This window comes from Nicotiana tabacum, chromosome 2 (genome assembly GCF_000715075.1).
Source record: "Nicotiana tabacum cultivar K326 chromosome 2, ASM71507v2, whole genome shotgun sequence".
Taxonomy (NCBI): Eukaryota; Viridiplantae; Streptophyta; class Magnoliopsida; order Solanales; family Solanaceae; genus Nicotiana; species Nicotiana tabacum.
The window spans coordinates 57350180-57377159 of record NC_134081.1 but is presented as its reverse complement, the minus strand read 5'-3'; the positions used below and the strand labels follow the sequence as shown (position 1 = coordinate 57377159).

The window sequence follows — 26980 nt, the reverse complement described above, 5'->3', positions numbered from 1 at the left end:
AAGGCCCAAACTAACAACAATGAAAACCAAACAATCACGGCAATTTGAATTCTAAAAATCAAGGTAATTGGTATAACAATAACAATCAAGGAAATTGAAGTGGAAACAATCAAGGAAATTGGGGAGGCAACAACCAAGGTAGTTGGGGTAACAATCAAGGCAACCGGGGGTCGGGTTTTCAAAGGCACCCAATGTATCAACAAACGAGCAACCCACCTCCTTATCATTCCTATGGTTCAAGTTCTTCAAAAAATGATATGTGATGTATTTAGAATATGTTCAAGCAAATGATGGAAAAGAATGCCTTACACAACACATTAATCAACATCTTAGAAGTTCAAATGGGGAAAATCTCTCAAGCTCTAAATTCTCGTCCTAAGGGTGCACTACCAAGTGACACGGTGGTGAACCCAAAGGGTGGTAACAATACGGGTCATGCTATGGCGGTTATCACAAGAAGTGGAAGAGGCGGGAATGTACCCACCTCAAGTGGAAGGCAACTTATTGATGATGACCAAGTAATGCAAGAAGAAGAGATCCCCGAACATTGTTGCTCAACCAAATGAGAAAGTTTGTATTGATATTGATGATAGTGTGGAAAAGACTCAATAGGAGGTGAACCCATCTAGGGAACACATCGTTGACATACCTGAGACATAGTGCAAAAGGCAAAGGCACCATTGCCTAAGCCTCCACCTCCATACCCTCAAAGACTTGCCAAGAAAAATAGTGAGAATCAATTAAAGAAGTTCATTCAAATGATGAAAAGTCTTTCAATCAATGTGCCATTGGTAGAAGCTTTGGAACAAATGCCCGGTTATGAAAAGTTTATGAAAGATCTTGTGACAAAGAAGCGGTCGATGAATTTTGAGACTATTAAAGTCACTCATCAAGTGAGTGCGATTGTTCATTCAATGGCTTCTACGTTGGAGGATCCCGGTGCTTTCACGATTCCTTGTACAATTGGAAGTGCCGAGTTTGCTAAAGCTCTTTTGTGATCTTGGGGCAGGTATAAATTTGATGCCCTATTCGGTTTTCAAGACTTTGGGGATTGGGCAACCAAGACCCACTTCTATGAGATTGCAAATGGACGATCATACCATAAAATGTCGTTGATTGTGATTGAAGATGTTTTGGTCCAGGTTGATAAATTTATTCTTCCGGCGCACTTTGTCATTCTAGATTGTGAAGTTGATTATGAAATACCAATTATTCTTGGGAGACCTTTCCTTGCTACAGGTAAGGCTCTTTGTGATGTTGAAGCTGGAGAAATCACTTTCCGGGCTGGTGATGAAAAAGTGGTATTCCATGTATGTAAGTCCATGCGGCAACCAAATAACAATGAGGTATGTTCTTTTGTGGATTTGGTGACCAATGTCATTGTTGATGATACAAGTGTGACTATCAATGTTGGTGATATATTGGAGGCCGTCTTGCTCAACTTTGATGATGACGAGATGGATGGTTTCATGGAATGTGTGAACTCTTTACAAGGAATGAGGTGTATAACTATGCACCCCAAAAATTATCTTTGGATCTTGAAAATAGGAAGACTCCTCATACAAAACCTTCTATTGAAGAGCCACCTACCTTGAAGTTAAATCCATTGCCTCCACACATTCGTTATGAATTTCCTGGCCCCTGTTCTACTTTACCGGTTATTATTTCCTCTTGTTTGACTAAAGTGCAGGTTGATTCAACATTGGTGGTATTACAAAAATAGAAGAAGGCTATTGGGTGGACCTTGGAAGATAATTGGGGTATAAACCCTGCCTTTTGCTTGCATAAGATCAAGTTGGAGGATGGTGCTAAACCGTACATTGAACATCAAAGAAGACTCAATGAGGCTATGTAAGAAGTTTCCAAGAAGGAGATTATCAAGTGGTTGGATGTCGGGGTTGTCTACCCCATCTCCGATAGTTCATGGACTTCTCCGGTTCAATGTGTCCCAAAAAAGGGGGGCATGATGGTGGTCACCAATGATAAGAATGAATTGATTCTGACGAGAACGGTGATTGGTTGGAGGGTGTGTATGAATTATCGCAAGCTCAACAAAGTAACAAGGAAGGATCACTTTCTACTTCCTTTCTTAGATCAAAGCTCGATAGATTGGTCGGTCGTGCTTTATATTATTTTCTTGATGGGTACTCGGGCTACAACCAAATTCTCATTGCCCCGGAAGATCAAGAGAAAACAATATTCACATGTCCCCATGGTACTTTTGCTTTCAAGCGGATGCCGTTTGGTTTGTGCAATGCATCAAGGACTTTTCAACGATGTATGATGGTTATTTTCACGGACATGGTGGAGGACTACCTTGAAGTTTTCATGGATGACTTCTCGGTGGTTGGAGATTCTTTTGATGATTGTCTTGCAAATTTGGACAAAGTGTTGGCTAGATGTGATAAAACTAACTTGGTACTTAATTGGGAGTAATGCCATTTCATGGGTGAGGAAGGTATTGTCCTTGGCCATAAAATTTCAATGAATGGAATTAAAGTTGACAAGGCAAAGATTGAGGTGATTTCTAAGCTTCCACCCCCAACTTCGGTGAAGGATTTGCGGAGTTTCCTAGGCCATGCGGGTTTTTACCGGCGCTTTATCAAAGATTTCTCTAAAGTGGTGAACCCTTTGTGCAAGCTCCTTGAGAAGGATGCCAAGTTCAATTTCAATGATGATTACATGAGATATTTAGAATTGTTGAAGCTCAAGTTGACAACTACTCCCATCATCACCGTTCCAAATTGGAGTGTGCCTTTTGAACTCATGTATGATGCAAGTGACATAGTGGTTGGGGCTGTTTTGGGGCAACATATCATCAAAATTTTCCATTCAGTATACTATTCTAGTAAGACCTTGAATAGTTCCCAAGTCAACTATACTATTACGGGGAAAGAGCTCTTTGCTATTGTGTTTGCAATTGAGAAGTTTCGCATGTACTTGATGGATGCAAAGGTTATTGTCCACACGGACCATGCAACGCTTCGTTATCTTATGAACAAAAAGGACTCCAAAGCTTGGTTGATGAGATGGGTACTCTTGTTACAAGAATTTGATATTGACATCTACGATAGGAAATGTAGTGAAAACCAAGTAGCAGACCACTTGTCTCGATTGGAGGAGGAGGGGAGGCCACATGATGGCCTTGAAATCAATGACTCCTTCCCCGATGAGAAACTTTTGGCAATTTCAATGAAAGAGGTGCCATGGTTCGCAGACTTGGCAAATTTTCTTGTGTGTGGAATCATTCCGGATGAGTTCTCTTCAAGCCAAAGGAAGAAGCTCAAAAGAGATTGTCAACATTATTATTGGGATAAACCATACCTTTTTCAAATTTGTACATATGGGGTGATTAAGAGGTGTGTACCAGAAGAAGAGCAAGGTGATATTCTTGGGGCTTTTCATTCTTCGCCATATGGTGGTCATCATGGTGGAGCAAGAATAGCGGCCAAAGTGCTTAGTTGTGGTTTTTATTGCCCCACTTTTTACAAGGATGCTAGTGAGTTGGTGAAAAGATGTAATGAAAGTCAACGGGCCGGTGGAATGTCAAAGAAAAATGAAATGCCTCTCACAACCATCTTGGAGATTAATATTTTCGATGTTTGGGGCATTGAATTTATGGGCCCTTTTGTGAGTTCTTGTGGAAACACCTACATCTTGGTCGCGGGGAATTAGGTGTCCAAATGGGTTAAGGCCATCGCTTTGCCCAACAACAAGGCGATAAGTATAGTAGCTTTCTTGATGAAGAGTATTTTAACAAGATTTGGTACTCCACGGGCAATCATAAGCGATGAGGGATCACACTTTTGCAACAAAGCTTTTGACACTTTACTTAGCAAGCATGGTGTTACTAACAAGGTCATGACTCCCTATCACCCACAAGCTAGTGTGCAAGTAGAAGTCTCCAACCGGGAGATAAAGAGTATCTTGTCTAAAATGGTGAATGATAATAAGATGGATTGGTCCAAGAAGCTTGATGATGTGTTATGGGCTTATAAGACGACTTACAAAACACCTATCGGAATGTCTCCATACCGGTTGGTTTTCGGAAAATCTTATTATCTTCCGGTGAAACTAGCTAGAGCACAAGGCAATGTGGGCTCTAAAGAAGTTGAATCTTGATTGGGATATAGCCGCTAACTTGAGGGTTGCACATTTGAATGAATTGTATGAGTTCCGGTACCATGCATATGTGAGTTTGTCCTTGTTCAAAGAAAAGATGAAATATCTTCATGATAAATACATTTGGAACGAAGAGTTCAAGCTGGGAGATCTAGTATTGTTGTTTAACTCAAGGTTGAGAATGTTTCCAGGGAAGCCAAAATCCAAGTGGAGTGGTCCATTAGAAATTGTTGGTGTGACACATGTAGTGCATTAGACTTGAAGAACAAGAACGATGAAGTACTCAGAGTCAATGGTCACCGGGTGAAGCACTACTTGGGCGAGGTTGGAGATAGCCACATGGTGGCGGTCATTTACTTCACTTGGGAGTATTTGCATCGTGTCACGATGTTAAATCAGGCACTTCTTTGGAGGCAACCCATGTTCTTTTCCTTTTTCTTTTATACTTAGGTGTTATTTGTGTTCTAACTTGATTTGAAGTGTGCTACAAGGTTGAGTGTGACTTGCAAGAAATGGTGAACTAAAAAATGGCTAAGTGTTTAAGGATCTGCGAACCGCACTTTATTTATGCGAACCACACATTTCTGTGTGCCACGGCAGGAAAGCATTCGCGGTCGCACATTTCTCATGTGGACCGCACAATTGGAATCTTGCAAAAGTGTAAATTTTTTAACTCTATGAAGTTTGAGCCTGTCATTGCGGGGCTAATATGTGACCGCAAGAGGAAATATGCGGTCACACCCAAAAAAATACGGATCGCACATTAAGAGTAGAGACGGATGACTGAGGTGATAGAGTGTGGAACGCACATGGAAATCTGCGGCCGCATTAGAACTTTTTCCCTCTTAGGATTCTTAGTATAAATAGGAAATTTGAGTTTATTTTACACATTTCCTCCCCTAAAAGTCACTATTACTCTGCAAATTTCTTGAGAGATTTTCACTGTCACCACACACAACCACCTAAGCTTATACACCCAGTGCACTCACTCTATCTGGTATGTTTCATTGCATGTTAAATTTTTGTGTTAGTTTAATTTTTAAAATTTTAGTTTCTTTTTAGGTCATTTGTTATTAGAGTTCATCCATGTATCCAGGTGGGGTAGATCTGAACTGGATAGTTGATAATATAGGCTACCATGGGTTGGGTTAATGAGATTTCATGTTTATACCATGTTTTCATGTCTATTTGTGCAAGTAATTGAAAACGCTAAGTAGAAAAGAATGCCTGTGCGTAATTTTTGAAATCTGCGGCTGCACTTGAATTTGTGCTGTCCGCAGATTTATTAATCTGGGCGACCTAGTGAAGCAAGTGCATTTGCGGCCGCACTTTAATTGTGCGGAGCGCAGAAATCTTAGAGAGACTGCAATTGAAATTGTACGGACCGCAGATTTTTCCTGTGGCCGCAAAACAACCTCCACATTGTCTTCAGAAGGGGGATTCTGATCTTTCACTATCTTTAGATCCTACCCCAACCCCCAGGGCAGCCCCTGCTCTAGCTCCGAGGGCAGTACACATGCCTACATCTCCATTATCTGCTCTGCGAATCTTCCAAACATTGTCGAGTCTTAACAACTGGATGCAGACAGCTACTTCAAAGCTGTCTGACATATTTAGTATTGGTGCAACGCAGTCATCTACACAGGCACCTTTCTTCTTCTGAACTGCCTCAACACCGCCAGGTTGTATTTATCCAAATCCTTCAATAGAAATTGCCGCTCAAGTGTCAAGGATTATCCACTAATATCTTCTTTTTCTTCGATCTCTCCACACCCGTGGATGTACCATCTCCCCCCTCTACCATCATTGGGGATATCCTATATAACCTATGTATCTGTGTCTAGGGTCACTGCTGGCTTAGAGGTTTAACTAGCTCTTTCCGACCCCTAGGAAGTGTTGTGAGATGAAGAGACCTCATCCATGAGCTAGAATCGCACATGTGGCCTAGACTGTGCGGTTGTTTGCTCCTCCTTAATAGAGGCTGATTTGCCCTCTGAAGCTTCCCTAGACGGGACATAGGAACTTATGGATGGAAATGGTGATGATAATGTAGATTTGGCTGCAAGGGAAGCAACCTAACAATGAGAAAAAGTTGCACAGGATGCTGAGGAAGCAGCTATTAGAGATGCATAGATTATCTATCAAGAAGAGAGGGGTCGGAGAATTGCTCAAAATCAACCCTTAGCTGCAAACCAGTTCGGGAATATAGCTCCCATTCCTGGGAGATCACTGGGCGATTATGCTAGAGCGATGTACAATCAAGGCTTATCAAGTGTTAGACCACCTCAAATTGTAGCTAACAATTTTGAGTTGAAGTGAGGGTTGCTTCAAACCATTCAGAACTATTGTGTCTTCATAGGAAAGATGAGCGAGGATCCAAACACACATCTAATGAATTTCGAGAAGATTATAAACAGTTTTCAATACAATGGGGTGTCACAAGATGCAGTGTACTTAAGGGCATTCCCCTTTTCACTTAAAGATGATACAAAGAAGTGGCTTCAAAGCTTGCCCACGGGATCGATCAGAACATGGGAGGAGATGACCAGGAAATTTCTTGATAAATATTTCTCCTCATCTAAAATGGGCAAGTTTAGAAGAGAAATCTATAACTTTTGTTAGAAAGAGACTGAAACTGTTTTTGAAGCATGTGAGAGGTTTAAGGAGATTGTTAGAAAGTGTCAACACAGTGGAATTGAATTCTGGATGCAACTCCAGGACTTTTGGGATGGATTGACACCGGACTCGTGTAGAATATTGAGAAATGCAGTTGGAGGCCCTTTGATGAAGAAGACTCCAGAGGAGATAGTTACAATTCTTGATGAGTTATCTGAATATGCTAATAAGTGGCCCTCGGGGAGTGCTGAAAGAAGAAGATCAACTGGTGTTCACCAAGTTGATGCTAATACATCTGTGCAGGCATAACTTGATACTATGACTAAAGAAATCCGGAAGTTGACCTTAGCCACGATACAAAGTGAGCCTCATGTAGCCTATGATATATGTGGAAGAGGATACCCTACTCATGAGTGTCAAGCCTCAACTAAGGAAGTGAATGCTGTGGAAAATTATAATTTTAATGTAATGGGTCAGAAGCACCCCAGTTTTTCATGGAGTTCACCTGGGGGTAGCAAATGCATGGCAATAAAACAACCCCAGATTTCAGGGATAATGAGCTCCTGGTTTTATGAATCAGCCGTGGCAGCAGTTTCAGCTTTAACAGCCCAATAAACCTAGTCTAGAAGATTTCATAAAGGCCTTCATTGTGAAAATTGATGAAAGATTTGAAGTACAAAGGGCAGCAATTAAAAATTTAGAGAAGTAGGTGGGACAAATTGAAACAAAATTATTTGAGAGGGTTCCATGCACTCTCCCTGCTGATACTGAAAGAAATCCTAAAGAAACAGTGAATGTTGTAACCTTGAGAAGTGGACAAGTGCTGAAAGTCCCCACCTCGATCCAAAAAGATGTGATACTTGAAAAAGAAAGTGGGGAGCAGCTGAAAAGTGATGATGACAAGAAGAAGAAAGGCCTAATGAAAGCTGAGAAAAAGAAGGAAAAAAAATCGAGAAGGGAGGAACATGAGGAGAGCAAGCATATGCCTGCGCTACCTTTCCCTCAAAAGCTATGTAGAGAAACGCCGGACAAGTAGTTTGAGAGATTTCTGGATGTGCTGAAACAAGTTCATGTAAACTCACCATTCATAGAAGTGCTCTCACAAATGCCTTCTTATGCTAAATTCTTGAAAGAGATCCTTACGAAGAAGAGGAAAATAGAGGAGACCTCTGTGGTCAAGCTCACAGAGCATTGCAACATGATATTGCAAAATAAACTCCCACAAAAGTGTGGAGATCCAGGGAATTTTACTATACCTTGCTCTTTAGGAACTATTAATTTTGATAAGTCTTTATGTGATTCTGGTGCCTCAATTAATTTAATGCCTCTATCTATTTACAGGAAATATGAGAGATAAGGTATGCACCAATATCATTATAGCTGGCAGACCAAACGACTTTAATACCCGAGGGGATAGTGAAAGATATGTTAGTTCGGGTGGATAAGTTCATAGTTCCTGTGGATTTTATAGTGGTTAATATGGAGAAAAACAAGCAGGCCCCCCTCATCCTAGGAAGACCATTCTTAGTGACGGACAGGGCAATATTAGATATACATGAGAGGAAACTCATGCTTAGAGTGGATGAGGAGATTGTGACTTTCAAGATGGATGTATAAAAGGGGGTGCAAAAAGGAAAACCAGCTCCAAGTGTTGAGTGGAAAGTAAAGGGCTCGAAAGAGAAGACTGCAGTGAGCGAGAAAGATAAGTGTGGGGTGTTCCCTGAAAAGGCTGAGAAGAAGCTGTTTGCATGGAGCCCGACTTTGGCTCAGACCCCGACTAGATATTCAGGGAAGTTTTCTTTATCTTATGCTTTTTAATTGTGTGTCATGGGGAAATGCCACAACTTAAATGTGGGGTGGGGGATATTTGTATATATGTATATTAGTTTTTTTGTTAGTTGTAGTTAGTAGAGATAGAAAAAAAAAGAGAAATATTTTAAAATTTTCGATTTTTCCTGATGATGGATACCATCGATGGGTTTCTTGAGGGATTAAAGTCGAAAGAAAAAAGACAAAAAGAATTTCGTTTGTAGGTAGTGTAATAATTCTCCCTTGATGTTTTCTTTGTACCGTTGTTTTTTCCAAGAGGTTTGTTTGAATCGGGTGTAGTTAGTTTTTATTTTAGGAGAAGGAAACCTTGTGTTGTGATTTGAATTGAAGGCAATATGTCATGACTTTATTATACCTTTAGAATAGTGAGTGCTTTAATTGTGACGCTTAGGCTCAGTTTTTTACTCTTGTATAAATACCTTAAATTGTATGATCTTAACTTTGCTTAATTGCTTTGACTAGAGTGTGTTGATAGTCCAATCCTGAGTGAGTTATGTGCCATGTATGTGTGAGTTTTTGTGTATTCTGTGCATTGCATTTGATGCCTAGAACTTGCCCCGTGTGTTTGCAAAGCAAAATAGTAGTTTTATTCAGTCTTGGAAGTGATATAGGCATTTCTTTGTTGAGCCATATGTATGCTTTTACCCGCCTAATTGTTGTGTATCTTAGTTAACCCTGTTGAGCATTTAATCCTTTTTCTTTGGCAACCACATTTCAAGCCTGACCCATTTGTTTAAATTGACCATCTATTTGAACCTTTTACCTCTCGTGAGCACTTGAATTTGTCATGAACTTTGTAAAAGTTGAAGTGTGGGGTATTGGTTTGGCTTTTGAGTGGAACTATTGAAATAAAGAGAAAGGTGCACTGCTTTGAAAAAGTAAGAGCCACTTGAATTGAAAAAGAAATGAAAAAATAGTTGTATTATTATGCAAAATATTCCTTGATATTGGTGACTCTTATGTATTTGTGCTTAAAGAAGTAGGGAGTTAATGTATATTCATGTGAAGGTAGAGTTATGGTTTGACATATGTGTGGGGTATTGAACGATTAAGTGTATGTATTAAAGTGCTTAGGGAGGTGTAGTCACTCTTATATCCAAATGTATCCTACCCATCTCGCAACCTACATTACAACCAAATAAAGTCCTACTTGATCCTTGACTGAATGAGCTCAATTAATAGAGTAGTACATTACAGGCAAACCTATGGTACGTCTGTTGTGGCACATGAATGTTGTTTCTGAGAGTGAGTGAATTCTTTCTATCTTGAGTTCCTAATTGTTCTTAAATTTTATTGTGTGTGGAACTACTCTCTATTACTGTGTGATGGCACTTGATTCGTGAAGGAAAGGTAATGTCGTTGATCTCTGTGTTGGAGTAAGTGAGTGGTTGTGAAAAATGCGTGGTGCTTTTGAGTCAAACCTGTTTTAAATATTCTTGGTATGATGAGTTATGAGAGTTGTTGAAAAAGGTCGTGCCTATATGAAGTGTAGTTTGATTTCTCGAGGACGAGCAATGGTTTAAGTGTGGGGTGTTGATGGTAGGCTATAATATAGTGTTTTAATCGCTTATTTCACTCTAATTCACTGTACTTTACTTGTGTTGAGCTTTAATTAGTAGTGTTTTGCACTTATTATGTATTTTATGCCTTGTAGATGTGATTTCGAGCTATTTAGATGTTGTGGAGGTAATTCGATCTATTTGGAGCTTTAAAGTATGAGTAAAAGCCCAAGGGATTAAGCCGGTATCATGATCAGGGGTCGAGGACCAAGTCTAGACGTCAAAAATCACGCAAAAACAAACACTCTGAGAAATTTGCACTGCTTCAGCGCGTGGTGCGCCGCAACAATGTATTTTTGTTGCCTGGTGAATTGTTGAGCTCTCTGGATTTCCCCAGTAATTCCCTGCATGGCGCGTCGCCCCATGTGGCGCGCGTGTGCAAGTTTTACAGAGTGAAAGTCCTATTTCGGCTAGGAAAGGGTGATATCGTCTGGGGCCGACCCTATTTGGTATAAATACATGGAAAAACACTATTTTCTAGACTTTTAGACATACTTCGGACCTAAAGAGGAGTTGGAAGAACACAAGCACAAGGATTTCATCATTCCTTCCTCACTCAAGACCCTAGTTTGGATTGAATTTATGTTTTCCTATACTTTAATTTTATTTGTGATGAATTTCTCCATATCTATGGAGTAGTTACATTTAGGGTTTAATGGATTTGGTGTATTGATGATTGTTTGTAGATTATAACTCTAGTTTTATGTATTGAATCGTTTTTAGATGAATTAAATGTTACATCTATATTCACTTTTTTCATGTAATCGAAAGAGACATAACTTGTGATATCTTTGCATTATATTTTTGGTTGAGTTCATAGATTCTTCTAAGTAATCGAATGAGGCTAGTTGAATCATTGATTAGACCTAGTTAGGAGAATAATCGAAAGAGGTTTTCCTAAAGACCAATCCATTATGCACTCTTGCATATCTTCATGTGCTTAGTTCCAAGGTTTAAAGCTTAAGTTAAAATAGTGTCCGGATGTCTATTTATGTGTAAATGACCCCGAAATAGAGTTTTAATTATTCCAATAGCTCCATATGGTGATTTTGGACTTAGGAGCGTGTCCGAAAAAGTATTTGGAAGCCCGTAGCTAAATTAGGCATTGCACCTTAGTCGTGCTTGGTAGCGCATGGCACTAGTCGTCTCCCCAGGGTTATATTCATACACTTGGAGTGCTTGTGGTCAACATTCGGGCATTTCCTAAGTATAAGCATTTCGGTGTGATGGGTGGTTCCTTATTGATTGTTATGTGTAGATCGGGTGGCACGCTGCCATAGGTATATTGGTTTGGATCAGGTGGCACGCTGCCATGGGTATATTGTTTGGATCGGGTGGCACGCCGCCACGGATATATTGTTTGGATCATGTGGCATACTGCCACATGTATGTTGTGTCGATCGGGTTGCGTGTTGCAATGATGTCATATTTGGATCGGGTTGCACGCCACAACAATGTCTTGTTTGGATCGAGTTACACGCTGCAACAATGTCATATTTGGATCGGGTTGCACGTCGCAACAGTGAGATGTTAAGTACGGTTCCTTATACTTATTTTGTGTGTCTTGTTTCTTATCTCTAAGATGGATCCATAACATCGGTTTGGCCGTTTTATTCGCTACGCGGGCTGGATGATTGTTTGCCTGAGTTCGTTCTTCCCTATGGGTCACATTCGAGTTGTAGCTTGTTGGCGTTTTGATGGCACTATATGAGATTTTAGACAGTGTATGAGGTGGCTTATTGCCCGAGCAACTTGTACTGGCTTATTTGACCTGAGATCATTGCGATCGAATTATATTAAAGAGAAAATATCGTTATTCACTTCAAAATGAGGTAATGATACTTGACAGGTGGAGAGACTCCATGATTTATTGATTTGACAGGTGGTTATGAGTTTCTGCACATCTCTTTCGTCGTGGAAGTATTGCGAGAGTTGGAACATGACTTATATGTATTATGAGGTGTATTACGGGCACCAGATTTGTGAAATTGTAGCGATTTTGGTCGGAAGATGTTATTATGTGCAAACGACTTATGTGGTGCAAGGTGTGATTTCAACATAGGTGCATGATTATGTTTAGGTCCAGTGTATAGTGATTGATGCGGTGTTTGTATGTTAGAATAGGGTCTCGTGGAGAATTCCAGATGTTGGAATTTGGTTCTAAGGCTTGTTAGCTAAGGTTATAGGAAGGATCTTCAATCTGGCTCGAGCTAATTTGCTCACATGGGTCATGGTGGCACGGGTAGGCGCACGAGGTGTTAAATAGGGATTTTGGACAACTCTGGGATGATTCTTGGCACGTTCAAGGACGGACGTATGTTTAAGTGGGGAGAATGTAACGACCCGAACAGTCATTTTGAGCTCTAGTGCATCGTTCGGTGGTTTGCGGTCGAGAGTAGCTTCACTTCATGTTTTGTGACTTGTACGTGTGGTCAGAATTGAATTTCGGGAAGTTCGGAATTGTTTCGGACGGAAAATTATCAATTCAGATGCTTTAAGTTGGAAGAGTTGACTAAAGTTTGACTTTTGAGTAAACGACCTCGAAATCGGGATTTGAAGGTCCTGATAGGTCTGTATGATGATTTCAAACTTGGGCATATGTTCGGGTTGAGTATCGGGTAGTCCGGGAGGATTTCAGCGCTCAATTTGGAAAGTCAGCATTTTGAAAGTTTTAGAATTTCATAAGTTTGGTTTGAAGTTGATTTTGATGTTATCGATGTCTGTTTGGGATTCAGAGCCTTAGAATAGGTTCGTATTGTGATTTATGACTTGTGCGTAAAGTTAGCGTCATTACGGAATGTTTAAGTACGAATCAGATGCGTTCGTCGAAGTTTGAATGTTTAAACGTTGAGAGGAAGGTTTTGATCGTTGATTCGTAGTTTTGATGTTGTTTGGTATGATTTGAGGCCTCGAGCAGGTTCGTGTTATGTTTTGGGACTGGTTGGTGTGATTGGATGGGGTCCCAGGGGCCTTGGGTGTGATTTGGAGTGGTTTCAGACCATATTTTCTTGTTTTGCAACTACTGGTGCTGGTGTCTGGTTTTGTTCTTCGCGAACGCTAAGGGTCTCATGCGTTCGCGAAGAACGATTTTTGGGCTATTGGGATTTGCTCATCGCGAACGCGACACAGAGGTCGCGAATGCAGAGAAGAGCAGAGGCAACCTACGCGAACGCGACACGAAGGTCGCGACCGCGAAGAAGTTTGGGTGGCTGCGAGGCAGAAGGCCTTTGCAAATGCGAGGGGCAAAGCGGGAATGCGAAGGGCAGGGGAAGCTGGGCATCGCAAACGCGATCAGGTGATCGCGAATGTGAAGAAGAGCGGGCCTGGGTAGACTTGATACTTATACGGGATTTGGTTCGAGGGGATATTTTCGTCATCTACGGCAAGGTAGGTAATTCCCACATAATGTTAGTTAATTACATGGATTCTACAAGGATTTAAACATGAAATTTTGTAGAAATTGTGGGATTTTGAAGAAAACCTAAAATTTGGTATTTTTAGATTTTTGCCACGAAATTGGACATGGAATTAGAAATAAATTATATATTTGAGTTCGTGATATTATGGGTAATGATTATCTTCAAGAAGTTTCGAAATCCGGGTACGTGGGCACGAGGGTTGACTTTGTTGACTTTTCGAGTGGAGTTGGAAATTATTATAAATTATTAAATTATACGCATTTGGAGTATATTTTGATTGAATTGCACATTGTATGACTAGTTTCGGATCGTTTGGCTTTGAATTAAAGAGTTAGAGAGGCATTGCAGCCGGTTATGGAACTTCGAAGCGAGATACATCTTTTGTCTAACCTTGTGAGGTAAAAACTACCTCTAGGTGATGTACTTATTATGTGCTACTTATTGTGGGTGCTACGTACGCACGAGGTGACGAGAGTCCGTATGTAGCTAAAGTATGTTTATGTCCGGGTAGACTTAAGACTTTATCATGTAATATTTGTATTATTTGAACTCATTTTTGCTAGCTTAATTAAGTGAATTTATAATTGAAATTGATTTAGGAATATACATTAGGCCGAACCTTATCAACTTGAGTTGTTGGAAAAATATCTGATAAACGGTAAATGGTATATCCACTTTATGCTCATGTACTGTATTGTAAGCATGTGTCTCGTAATTTGATAAGTTCCTTCTTTTCTTATGGAGCGGGCCGAACGTCTCAGCAGTATAATGAAATGCATCTCTAGTTCGTGCCGGTCGACCCTCGGCAGTGTACACACCACTCTGGATCGGGTCGTACGATCTCAGCATAATCGTGCGTTATATCGCTAGCAATTTGAATATTCACGATTATCCTTCCACTGATGCCTGGCATTTTATATGGTATTCCTTATCCGTTTGATATTGGAACTTGATATTTTCTGAGTTGTTGAGAGATATGATACGAGATTGAGAAATTTATATCGTAAAAAGAAATTTTGAAAGATCATGTTAGTTACATGTGTTACCTCACTGCTACTATTGTGCTTGATATCTGTTTATGAATTATCATACTGATTTATTGGACCACTAGTAAGTGTCGATGTCGACCCCTTGTCACTACTTCTACGGGGTTAGACTAGATACTTACTGGGTACGCATTGATTTACGTACTCATGCAGCACTTCTATACTAAATGTGTAGGATCTGACAGGTTCATCTGGCGGACATATTGGCGCGTAGGCGCAACTGCTGAGGAGACTTTATGGTGAGCTGCATTCCAGATTACGTATCGCAGCCCACGGAGTCTCCATCGCACTATTAACTTTATCTGTCTTATTTGCATTCCAGACACAAATGATGTATTATTATTGTACTCAGTAAATGCTTATCCACTTGTGACACGGATTTTAGGATATTCTAGTTGATGCTTACGAATTTGCATATTATTATCACCCTTTATTTTTATGCATTACTAATTATGTATTTACCCGTGATTTTAAAGGTGTAAATTTCTTTACTTAATAAAATTTATGATTTTGAAAGTAATAAAATGAATAATTAACGTGATAGTTCACCGTTGGCTTGCCTAACGACGACGTTTGGCGCCATCACAGTCTATAGTAGGTTTTGGCGTTTCTCTTGATCTTATATACAGAAAGGAAACAAATTACTTTTAAGTGATTCTTGTAAAAATAAAATAAAGACATTGATTATCGGCAGAGGCGGGGTCGAGATTTGAAATTTATGGGTTCTGATTTTGTCATCGAACCCACAACTCATTTTAGTTACTGGATTCGTAATTAAATATTAATACATATTTACTAAAAAATTTAATACAAATATAATATTTAATCAAAAGTTATTAGATTCATCCGAACTTGTAGTTATCATCTAGCTCCGTCTTTGATCATCGGGGAAGACATATCCTTACAAACTAAAAAGAGGGTAAATGCAATAACAAAAAGGTTTTAAGACTTTAAGGTGGAAAGATGTCATATAAAAACTCCCCGGGTACATTCAGTTACTGCGACATAAATTAAACTTTACAGTAGATAAGATAAAATATACGAAAATTATCGTACTATATCATTATCTGTCTTGAAATCAAGTTAAGCTTTTGATAAAAATATATTCATGCTAGAGCTGGCATCTATAGTCCTTACCTATAAATTAGCACAAAATCATTAAAAAAATTAAAAAGTACTGTAAAAAACCTCATTCATTCTTCCAATCTTTTAGATTTTAATAAGCTCATTCTACTAACAATATATTACTTTGCATATTTGTTCCTCTTAATGGTAGTGAAGATACATTTTATGATTATTGAATCCCGACTTGCTATTCTAGAAAATTTTCTGTCTCTTCTTCTGGAAAATCTAGAGATAGAACCATCCTTCTTAAGAAATATGCCATATTTTTCTTTATTTAATTCTTATGTAACTTTATTATTTGTAACCGTATGATCCACTACAACAATTTATTTCACGAAAATTCCCATATTCTGATACAATTCTTGCAATTTCTTCATATCTTATAATTTATATATGTTATTTAACTTTTATGATTCATAACTCATCAATATCTAAACTTAATTATCACCACCTAATTTCTCAAGCTAAGACACTATTATTATCCAACTATTATCATAATTGGCTTCTCCTTAGGTTACAACTCAAAAGTAAATGCAAAACATGATTGTCTTTAGGTTACAACTCAAAAAAAATAATTACGTATAGTATCTCTAATATGGGCAAATATCTCCTTTTCTCACTCACCATCATTTATTCTTAAAATAATCTTACTTTCTTAATTAATTATTATTTATCCCTTCTAGTTAGCTGCATAAAAACCAATCAATAGATAGAAGGGTTGACAATTGTAACAAACAATCAAGTTATTACTTATAAAGGGATAACTCAGAAAAAAGTTTGACTTTCACAAGTAATATATATACCTTATTGTTTTAATAATGCCAACTAGGGTGAATTGAGTATCATATTATCAATCCATTAAAAGGATAAGAATTTCTAACTCTCAAATCAACACATTACATAGAAACAATAGTAAAATTATTTTAAAGACAGCAAGTTTGAGAGTACTCCAAAGCACCTTTAAATAGTCCATATTTTTTACTTTGAATGTTAACTCAAAAACCACAAGAATTATCTCTAGTATTCTTTAGTTTCAGCCATGGCAAAGAAACCTAGCATTGGTCGTCAAAAGATCAAAATTGCCAAAATAGAGGTGAAAAATTATCTCCAAGTTACCTTCTCAAAACGTCGTTCTGGACTTTTCAAGAAAGCTAGCGAACTATGCACACTTTGTGGTGTTGAAATAGCTATCATAGTTTTTTCTCCTGCAAGAAAAGTTTTTTCTTTTGGTCACCTTAATGTTGAGTCCATTATCGATAGATTCCTGTCAAGAAATCATAATCCAATTTCTAATTCATCACTTCATCTTGTTGAGGCTCATCGAAATGCTAGTGTTCGTGAGCTCAATTTGCAATTAACTCAGATTCTTGCTGAGCTTGAAATTGAGAAGAAAAGAGGAGAATCACTTGATCAAATGAGGAAAACTAGTCAAAGTCAATATTGGCGGGAAGCTCATATAAGTCAACTTGGTTTGCATGAACTTGAACAATTAAAGGAATCCATGGAGATTTTAAAAAATAATATGACAAATCAAGCAAGCAAGTTTATGGTTGAGATTACTGCTAACTCTTCTTTTTTATTTTGGTGTTAATGGTAATGGAATATTTGACAACTATGATATCAAGCCAGCTCAAATCATGGTTGCTTCAAATAATCTTCATAACCATAACTTTGGTTTTGATTCAGCTGGATTATTTTAATTCTGTTCTAGTTTCCCTCTTATTATTAACTAAAGCCAACGAGTACCTCACTAGTTGGTCTTTGATACAAGTTTTTCAAGTTCTCAGTTTGTGTATTGATTGCCCATATATGAGCAACAACAAATGGTTGCACTTATAAATCAATATGTTAGTAATTGCATAATATTTTGCAATCCTTCTATTGCTATTATCATGTTATTACTTCCCCAGCAATTACCTTCATCCATTGCTTTTCATTAACAAAATCATGTCTTTATTTCTTAGTGTGAAGTTGAGTTCTACCTTCCCTAATTTATACAAATAATATATATCCGTCAAATAATTTCTCTGAAAGAACATATATCAAGCATTCTTACCATGTAAAATAATTAATGTGGAAAAGATGAATACATTTTCTTGTAAGCAGAATAATAAAACATACGGTTGTTATTACAATTATAAGCTTAAGTAATAAACCAAATAAAAATCATATTAAAGCTTTAGTAAATCAATGGAAAGTGGCACTAACGTGTGACCTCACTGTCAATAAAAGGTGGAATAAAGACTATAAGAAACCACATTCAAATTTTAACAATGAAATAAAATACTAAGAAAATGTAAAATAAAGATTGCAACATGACCGGTTTAGTTTTAGCAATCTTTCTCAGCTTCTTCACCTTGACTTTGGCAGCAATATTATTCCTTCTCTTCTGATGTCGCTCTTCCTTAAACTTCTCCCGGGTCTCAACTCTTTCTTTCCATTTCTCCCTACTTTTCTCATTCCTCCTCGTCTCCTTCTTCATACTTTGCTTCGGTTTAGAAGGGTTATCATACGCTTCCACTCTCATTGCCCTCTTTGCTGCTGCCTTCCATAATTCCCTCTCTGCTACCTTCCGATTCTCCCTCTTTACCTTTTTCTGCCTCTTCACTCTTTTTAATTCTTTCGCTTTTGATGCTTTCCTCTTCTTCTTCTTATCATCACCATCGTCTCAGATTTTGACTTTTCCAAACTCTATTTCCTTGCCATTCACTCCTCTTTCTCTTCTTCGATTTTGCATTATTTTCAACTCTATGGCTATTAGGTTTGTTGTTCTTGCCAGTACCTCGGTTGTTACCAAAGAGCATTTCGATCTTTTTGCGTAGCCTTTGCATCATCTGTTCGCGAGTAACACATGAGGGATTAGGGTTACCATTAATACTATTAGGCTTATTGGTTTTTTCAGTTTCTGAAGGGAGTGAATGAGGAGTCGGAGGATGGAGAACTGATTTTTCTTATCAAGGTCAAGAAGGTTGCGATGGGCGATTTTGAGGTATGCTTTATTTCGTTTCTTTAAGGAGGCCTTTTCGACTTTGGAGAGGTCGCCTTGGTGCTGCAGTTTGCTGTGGGAGACAGGAGTGAAAACTCAAGGACAATGTGTCCTAATGAAAATTACTTGAATGAAGTTTTATATTCCAATTCCTATTGAATGTATACAATTCATGAGTACCAGCTCACTCTCTACGAACTCTCTCGCTAAGAGTACTTCCAAAATTCACGACAAAAGAACTCTGTAATCCAAACCCTAAATCTTAACATTATTTGAATAAATTTTGAATTTTCTGTTGTATATAGGTTAGTAAGATAACTTCGGACTATGTCAAAATCTTTATTTTGATCAAGGGTCTAGTGCAATGTCTTTGATGCTAACTATCCTTTCTTCCTTCTTTGCGTTGTTGCTGCATGAAAGAATTTAGTATTTACGTTACGGTCGAAGTCGAGCTCGATTTCGATTTCGTAGATTAGGTTTGAAACATGATAACCACGGACTGAAGACCGACCTCGAGTCTCACCGAGCTAGTACCCGAGGTCGGAAAACCTGCCTTCGAGGAAAATTGAGTCTGGTGTCGACCTTTGCCTCGAACGAGCTCAGGGATAAATAATAGAATACCAAAATATCTACGAACCAGACGAATATTACGGCGAGAATCTCGGCACGTATCAGCAAGAAACCGGTAATCAGCAAATCAAGAGATTTTTACCTTTTATAGAAATGTACCTAGAATAGGACTCATTTACTATATAAAGGGGGTCTGATAATTCATTCAAGAAAGTCAAACTCTTTGAAGTGTCTTTGGTTCCAGGCTAAAATACAAAAATGTCAAACTCTCAATCAGTAGTTATTCATGTTGACAACGAGTCCGGTCACCAAGGTGAATATAACAACATAGCGCCTAGTAACGAGATACCACCTCCTGATCCCGTTGGAATTCCGATCGCAGATCCGATTGACGCTAATTCACATGTGGCTATCGATATAAACTTGCCTACTGACCCCGAAAATAGCGTTCGTGGTGTAGCCCGATCGGCAACTCGAAACATGCAAAACGCTGAAGGAGACGGGATCAGTCTACGAGTGATCTTCGAAATGTTGCAGGCTCAACATGCGGTGATAGCTTAGTTATAGAACTAAAGCCATCCACCGAGTAGGGTTGAGCCCGATCCTCCCCAGGAAGTCACCTGCAGGGATGAACCAGTCATAGAAAAGTCGAACGAATACGAATAGGGGGCTAACCCCGAGATCATAAAAATGCTCGAGGAGATGACAAAACAGATAGAATTAGGGGAGAAGAAGATCGTGGCTAACGACAAAAAGGTGGAAACCTACAATTCCAGGGTAGACCAAATCCCAGGAGCACCTCCGATATTGAAGGGCCTGGATTCCAGAAAGTTCGTGCATAAACCTTTTCCACCGAGCGCGGCTCCGAAGCCGATCCCCAAGAAGTTCCGTATGCCCGAAATACCCAAGTATAATAGAACGACCGACCCAAACGAGCATGTAACCTCTAATACATATGCTATCAAAGGGAATGACCTGGAGGACGATGAGATCGAGTCTGTTCTGTTGAAAACATTAGGGGAGACCCTGTCGAAGTGAGCTATGATATGGTATCACAATTTACCTCCTAATTCTATTGACTCATTTGCTATGCTTGCATATTCTTTCGTAAAAGCACACGCAGGTGCCATCAAGGTCGAGACTAGGAAATCAGACCTTTTCAAAGTCAAATAGAAGGATAACGAGATGCTTAAAGAGTTCGTGTCTCGTTTTCAAATGGAACGAATGGATCTGTCGTCGGTCCCTGATGATTGGATTGTTCAAGCTTTCACTCAGGGACTTAATATTCGAAGCTTGGTGGTTTCACAACAGCTGAAGCAAAACTTAATAGAATACCCGGATGTTACATGGGCCGACATGCATAACCGATATCAATCGAAAATCAGAGTCGAAGATGATCAACTCCGGGCTCCTTCGAGGTTTGTCTATCCTGTCAGAACCCTCGACGGAGTCAAGAGAGATGTCGATCGCGAACTGATGCCAAACATGAATCAGTATCAGCCATATAACGGAGATCTTAGAAGCAGCGGGTCCGGGCAACTCCATGAGAAATGAAAGGAAAAATGAGCGAGGTCAAAGCAGCCGGGGACTTATAAACAAAAATGGCTTCGACAGGTCAAAAGACGCATAGAGGCTATCAGAATATAACTTCAATGTCAATGTTTCCATCATTATATCAACTATCGGGTGCATCAAAGATACCAAATGGACTCGACCTCTACAGTCTGATCCAACCCAAAGGGATCCTTACCAGATGTGCAAATATCATGCCATTCACGGTCACAGAACAAAACATTATCGACAGTTAAGAGAGAAAGTTGCCCGTCTATTTAACAATGGGCACTTTCGGGAGTTCTTGAGCTACCGAGCCAAGAATCATTTCAGGAACATGGATTCTAACAAACAGACAGATCAAGAAAAACCTCAACATGTCATTAACATGATCATTGGAGGGGTTGATATCTCATAGGGGCCGATGTTGAAACGCACCAAAGTATCCATCACTAGGGAGAAACAAACTCGAGACTACTTATCGGAGGGAACTTTATCTTTCAACGACAAGGATGCGGAAGGGATCATGCAGCCCCACAACAATGCACTGGTAATATTTGTACTCGTAAATAAAATTCGGGTTAAACGTATGTTAATTGATCCATGTAGCTCAGCCAACATCATTCGATCATGGGTCATGAAGCAGCTCGGTCTACAAGACCAAATCGTGCTTGTAGTTTGAGTTCTGAACGGATTCAACATGGCATGTAAGACTACTAAGGGTGAAATAATGTTACTTGTAAACACCGTCGGGACCATCCAGGAGACTAAATTTTATGTGATCAAAGGGGACATGAGGTATAACGCTTTATTCGGGAGGCCATGGATCCACAACATGAGGGCGGTACCCTCGACAATACATCAGGCACTAAAATTCCCAACACATGATAGAGTCAAAAGAGTCTATGGATAATAGCCGGTTGCGAAGGAAATGTTCGCGGTCGCGGAGGTGATACCGACATCTACAATTTCAACATCTAAGGGCCCAAACCAGATGGTAAATAACGGGGCCAAATAGAAGTCACTGATACTATCTTCTACAGATTCGGACAAACAAAAGGAAGTCGAGGATGATGATTATGGGGTTTCCAGATCTTTTATAGCCCCCGATGATTCCGATGCCACTAAATCGATGGTCGAGGAGTTGGACCAAGTCATATTGAGAGAAAGCTTGCCCGATCGAAAGGTATACCTGGGCACGGAGCTAAGCTCCGAGCTAAGGGAAAAACTCATTCAATTTCTTATAACTAATGAAGATTGTTTCGCTTGGTCCCACCTCAATATGACAGGAATCCCGCCGGAGATAACCACTCACAAGCTAAGCCTGGACCCAAACTTTCACCCTGTTAAACAGAAGAGGAGACCCAGTCCGAGATCAAGCATGCTTTTATCAAGGATGATGTATCTAAACTTCTTAAAATAGGGTATATTCGGGAGGTTAAATACCCGGATTGATTAGCAAACATAGTGGTAGTCCCTAAAAATAGGAATAAACTAAGAATGTGTGTAGAATACAAAGATTTGAATAAGGCATGCCCGAAAGACTCTTTTCCTTTGCCCAACATAGACCGTACGATCGATGCCACGGCCGGCCACGAGATCCTCAGTTTTCTCGACACCTATTCCGGGTACAACCAAATATGGATGGACTCGGGTGATGAGGAAAAAACTTCCTTCATAACTAAATAGGGCACATACTATTATAACGTAATGTCGTTTGGATTAAAAAATACTGGTGCTACTTACCAACGCCTAGTAAATTGGATGTTCGAGGAACAAATAGGAAAATCAATGGAAGCTTACATTGATGATATGTTAGTTAAGTCCCTGCAAGTAGAGGACCATTTAAAATATTTGCAAGAAACCTTCAGCGTACTGAAGCAGTACAATATGAAGCTGAACCCAGAAAAATGTGCGTTTGGAGTAGGGTCAGGTAAGTTCCTCGGATTCATGGTATCCAATTGGGGAATCGAGATCAATCCCGATAAAATCAAAGCCATTGAAGATATCACGGTTGTGGACAGCGTAAAGGCTGTGCAAAGGTTAACCGGACAAATAGCCGCCCTGGGGCAATTTATTTCGAGGTCGTCCGACAAGAGCCATCGAATCTTCGCATTGTTGAAGAAGAAGAACAACTTCTCGTGGACCCCGGAATCCCAACAAGCTTTGGAGGAACTTGAGGTATTTATCGAGCCCGCCCCTACTTTACATACCGAAGACAGACGAACAACTGTACTTGTACTTTGCGGTCAAGGAGATAGCGTTAAGTAGAGTCCTAGTTCGGGAAGAGCAAAGTATGGAATTTCCAATTTACTATGTTAGTAGGACCTTAGGTGAGGCCGAAACTAGGTACCCTCACCTGGAAAAACTGGTGCTCGCTTTGCTAAGAGCCTCTAGGAAGCTAAAATCGTACTTTCAATGTTAACCCATATGTATCGTAACTACTTACCTATTGAGGAACGTTATGCATAAGCCCGAACTCTCGGGCCGATTGGACAAATGGTCCATAGAAATAAGTGGGTACGATATTGAGTATCAACCTCGGACCGCCATTAAGTCTAAAATTTTGGCAGACTTTGTGGCCGACTTTACACCGGCCCTAATACCCGAGGTCGAAAGAGTGTTATTAGTTAACTCAGGAACTTCCTCGAGAATTTGGACCCTCTTCATGGACGGTGCCTCAAACGCAAAAGGGTCTGGACTTGGCATCGTACTAAAGCCACCAATAGGTAATATAATTAAACAATCTACTAAGACTGTGAAATTGACTAACAACGAGGTCGAATATGAGGCTATGATTGCAGGCCTTGAACTAGCCAAGATCTTGGGGGCAGAGGTGATCAAAGCCAAGTGCGACTCCCTCCTTGTGGTAAAACAAGTCAATGGAACATTCGAGATCAGAGAAGAACGAATGCAAAGATACTTGGAATAATTACAGGTGACATTACATCGGTTCAAATAATGGACTTTACAACACGTACCTCGGGATCAAAACAGTGATGCCCATGCGCTCGCTAACTTAGGGTCGTCGGTCGAAGACGACGAGTTCAACTCGGGAGAAGTCGTACAACTTATGAGATCGGTGGTGGAAGAAGGCCACGCCGAGATCAACTTGACGAGCCTAACTTGGGACTAGAGGAATAAGTACATGGAATATCTCAGATCTGGTAAACTGCCCTCGGATCCAAAAAAGTCGATGGCCCTACGTACAAAGGCGACCCGATTTAGCCTTTCCAAAGACAAAACCTTGTTTAGAAGAACATCTGATGGTCCACTTGCAATATGTTTAGGGCCAGGTGATACTGAGTATGCTTTGAGGGAAATCCATGAATGTACATGTGGAAATCATCCGGGCGCCGAATCACTGGTTCGGAAAATAATCAGGCCGATTATTACTGGATCAACATGGAAAAAGATGCAAAGGAGTTCGTTCGAAAATATGATGAATGCCAAAGACACGCTCCGGTGATCATTGATCCGGGGAGCTGCTGCATTCGGTTTTGTCAACATGGCCATTCATGAAGTGGGGAATGGGCATCGTTGGCCCCCTTCCATGGGCACCCGGTAAGGCTCAATTTATATTGTTTATGACGGACTATTTTTCTAAGTGGGTGGAAGCCCAAGCATACGAGAATGTCAGGGAGAAGGAAGTCATCAATTTCATTTGGGACGACATAATATTCCAATTCAGAATACCGGCCGAGATTGTATGTGACAATTGGAAACAATTCATCGGAAGCAAAGTAACCAAATTCCTTGAAGAGCACAAGATCAAAAGGATTTAGTCAACACCCTACCACCCTAGTAGGAATGGAAAAGACAAATCAACCAACAAAACCATACTCCAAAACCTTAGAAAGAGGTTAACCGATGCCAAAGAAATATGGAAGAAAATACTACCCGAAGTCCTATGGGCATACTGTATGTCCTCGAAGTCCAGTACCGGGGCTACCCCGTTCTCTTTAGGTTATGGCACCGAAGATATGATCCCGATCGAAGTAGGAGAACCAAGTATCAGACTACGATATGCAACGAAGTAATCAAACGACGAGGCTATGAGTACGAGCCTGGAGCTATTAGATGAAAGGCGCGAAGCCTCCCTTGTCCGATTGGCCTCCCAAAAACAGCGGATTGAAAGGTATTACAATCGAAGGGCCAACCTTAGACATTTGAATATTGGGGACTTGGTACTAAGGAAGGTCACACTAAGCACCCGAAACCCGAACAAAGGAAAATTGGGGCCAAACTGGGAAGGACCGTACCAAATTGTCGAGATCACCGGAAAAGGATCCTACAAACTCGGAACAATGAACAACGAGCAACTACCGAACAACTAAAATATAACTTACTTGAAGCGATATTACTGCTAAGGTACAACCCCATTCTTTTTTTATTTACATTTTAAACTAACGCTTGCAGGTAACCAACAAGGGATGATACGAGATTTTAGGTCAGAAAGCACGTGTTGCACTCTTTTTCCCTTGAACCAGTTTTCTCCCAAATGGGTTTTCCAGCAAGGTTTTTAACGTGGCAACCAGTAAATCATGCTAACTTAAAGTTGAAGACCGGCTACAAGCCGATGATAATCACAACAGCATTCAAGCCATTTCTTCGATCAACCCCGAATACTGGGGGGCATTACCCTCAGATATCGACTTTAGCATGGAAAGAGATTTCAAGATTGAAGGTTCTAGATCGATAGAATTCATTATAAGGGCCAAACGGTCAAATGAACCGTGCTCACATAGACTGCTCGGACCCTGGCACAAAGACAGTATACATGTGTAACTATTATGCACAAAAATGAAAAGAAGTCTCTTCCTTGCGCATACACCTCTTGTCCTATAAACTTTTTCTTACATTTCTCGAAGAATTTCCTACATATGAATCCCTAAAGGTATTGAGCCCAAGGGCCACCTTAATCCGCGTTCGAACAATCATGTTTACTCGGGGACTACCGCCCGAAAACAAACTCGGATGGTCCGAGCCATCAGACCTCGGGGGCATAAGCTTATTTGGCATTCCCCGAATTAAAGGGCTACGACTGTGACAAGATAATAAAATCCGAGGGCGCAAAGCTTATTTGGCATTGCCCGAATTCGAAAAGACTATGATTATATTAAAACAAGTTCGGAGATGTTCGAGACTTGTAACAAAAACAAGGCCTTCAAAAAATCTTCATAACCGGTTCTAAAGGCTACCTTTGGCAAACTATAAACCTAAACTACTTTGGGAAAAAGTTTTCGGTAACATCGAATCCCCACGATGCCTTAAAACAAAATAATTTTAAAGGCAACATTTGTTCGATCCTTCAAACATAACCTAACTATTTCATGCTAAGGCATTTTGATCTTTGCGAATACAGATAAAAAAGCAAAGGAAAAATTCAAAAGCTATGAAAGGGAAAAAGCCTTATATATATATCAAAAATTCTTTTTACAAGAGCTGAATAGACCCGATACAATTCTTTTACAAAGGCGGAACGGCCTCAACAAAAAGATGATACAAAAAACAAAAGGCAAAACGCCTAAAAAGATCCTAAATGGCCTAGTCTTCATCGGGGGCCACGTCATCACCTACAGGGTCTTCGCCACTATCAGACTCACCTGAATCTTCATACCCCTCGAAGTCTTCCTCTTCCGGATAAGCCAGCTTCCTGACCTTGGCTTCATATATCTTGGCATTCTCGATTTCAGCCAATAAATCAAAATCCTGAGCATGGACTCCCTCGAGGGGCTCCCTTCGGGATTTCCACTTTGCGTGCTTCACCATATTTCTCGCTTGGTCCTGAGTCGCCTCGGCATCATCCTTGTGTTGAGCCACCCTATCATCGACCTCGACAACCTCTGACTTGGACACCTCAAGATCCTTGGCCAGATTTTCTTGATCGGACACAACCGAGTTCAGCTGAGACTGGTCCTTTTCTTATTTGTAGTTTATCTATCTTTAGTAGTTATTGTTCATTAGTTTCTTTATTTTTGTAGTTTAGTTCTTGTTTTGTTAGTAGCTTCTATTTATGTTTTTGTAGATAATAAGCCTTTGATTTTCTTAATGCTACGGTTATTTCCAACGGTAGTTTTTGTGTGAACCGGGTGACTCATCCCAACGATGGATGGCGTGACAACCTTCTTAAGGGAATGAATCTATTTTTGTGTT

General features: G+C 39.9%; 1 non-coding gene and 2 pseudogenes across 1 annotated transcript; 1 reads left to right on the top strand and 2 right to left on the bottom strand.

Moving 5' to 3' along the window:
* Window positions 1–6711: 6711 nt before the first annotated feature.
* Window positions 6712–6818, bottom strand: LOC142173871 (small nucleolar RNA R71). The gene has a single exon (XR_012703234.1). It is a non-coding gene; the product is annotated as a small nucleolar RNA R71 (small nucleolar RNA).
* A 9938-nt stretch (window positions 6819–16756) lies between these two features.
* LOC107796287 (agamous-like MADS-box protein AGL62) lies at window positions 16757–17417 on the top strand (annotated as a pseudogene).
* A 560-nt stretch (window positions 17418–17977) lies between these two features.
* LOC107796288 (uncharacterized) lies at window positions 17978–26596 on the bottom strand (annotated as a pseudogene).
* Between the last annotated feature and the right edge of the window lie 384 nt (window positions 26597–26980).